General features: G+C 36.7%; 1 pseudogene; it reads right to left on the reverse strand.

Annotated features, from left to right (window-relative positions):
* Positions 1 to 285: 285 nt before the first annotated feature.
* Positions 286 to 1129, reverse strand: LOC149832154 (very-long-chain enoyl-CoA reductase pseudogene; annotated as a pseudogene).
* Between the last annotated feature and the right edge of the window lie 372 nt (positions 1130 to 1501).

Consider the following 1501-nt stretch of genomic DNA (forward strand, 5'->3'; position numbering starts at 1 on the left):
TGAATGCACAGTTATGTGCAATATAATGAAGTGCAGGGATTGATGATATGCAGGAAATGCATTAAACAAGAAATGAGTTTTGTTGTGATTGATGATATGCATCACATGGGAAATGAGTTTTGTTGTAATTGATTATATGCATCACATGGAAAATGGGTTTTTGTTGTAATTGATGATATGCATCACATGGGAAATGGGTATTTTTTTTGCTGTGAAAATGCATATGAAGCTACAATGAATGCACACAAAGCTACAACTGCCCATGGGATGCTGTGAATGCATATGCTAATATGCCATGCAATGCAACCTAAGAGATGAACTGCAGTAAGTGATATGTAAATGCAAAGGTGCAACTGATGCAGGAAATGGATCATATGCAATGAATGGTGATAAGGTGCAAACCATAAACTTAGTGCAATATGCACAAGTGACAATATTGAATAAAAATCCACTTGGAATCTGATAGCCCTCATTACCATCAATTCTTCTGAGATTTTTTTAATAGTATATGATAGTAGAAGTTTGCAGTCTGGTAGATCAGTCAAAACTCAAAGCTAATCTTCATTTGCTGGTCACTTACAGGGGTATAGAGGGGACGATTCACTACATAAACTATAAATCCAGTAATAAGCACAGTTTCTGAACACATCAGAAAATGGTGATGTTGCATGGTTGAATCTATGAACAAAGAATGTCTCCATGATACACTTGAAGTAATGGAAACACCAGTAGTAGATAACATAGGTCTGAACAGGGTAAATTACTCGTGGTCTCTTATAACTGAAGAACTCATAAACAAGGGAAAAATAGAAAACGGGGTAGATGATCAAAGGGCCTAAATACTCTCAAAAGAACAAGATGTTGTATAAGACCTGTGGACCCAAATCTTTGAACACCACAGTTAAATTTTCTCCATCTCTCTCAAAGTAAGCATGGACCTTCTTTCTGGAATCAAGGACAAATGGCCCCTCCTGTGAGGCAGGTTTCTGGGGGAAGTGTGAGATGATGTCTGGAAGGATAGCAGTTTTTTTGTCTTATGATGTATTGCAGCTTTGAGATCTCCAACCTTTGTCGATTCCAAGAACTCAACTCCTCCCTTGATGATTTCTCTTCAGTTTCTAGACATAATACTCAGAAATTAATTAGAAGGCAACATTTAATACCTTTAAATCAATCTAACATTTGATCCAAGGGGCTTCCCTTCGTGACAAGGATCACACCGTGGGATAATGAATGACAAAAAAGAATGAGGTTAATTTGGAAAAATGAAACCATCAACGTGAAATACAAAACCTATGCCAGTTTCTTAACTCTGCCTTGAGAAACAAAATTATCATCTTTCTTGGAATTTAAACTTTCAGGCTTCTTTGCCCAAGCAGGAGCACAGTTTGCTTCATAACGATGAACCTATGCCAGTTTTCTTTTTCTTTTTCTTCTTTTCTATCTCAAGGGACAAAATGATCAGCATTGTAAGTTTCACAAATGTACCTAAATCAGCATT

The sequence above is a fragment of the Nuphar pumila genome, chromosome 7 (assembly GCF_984573655.1).
Source record: "Nuphar pumila chromosome 7, dmNupPumi1.hap1.1, whole genome shotgun sequence".
NCBI lineage: Eukaryota > Viridiplantae > Streptophyta > Magnoliopsida > Nymphaeales > Nymphaeaceae > Nuphar > Nuphar pumila.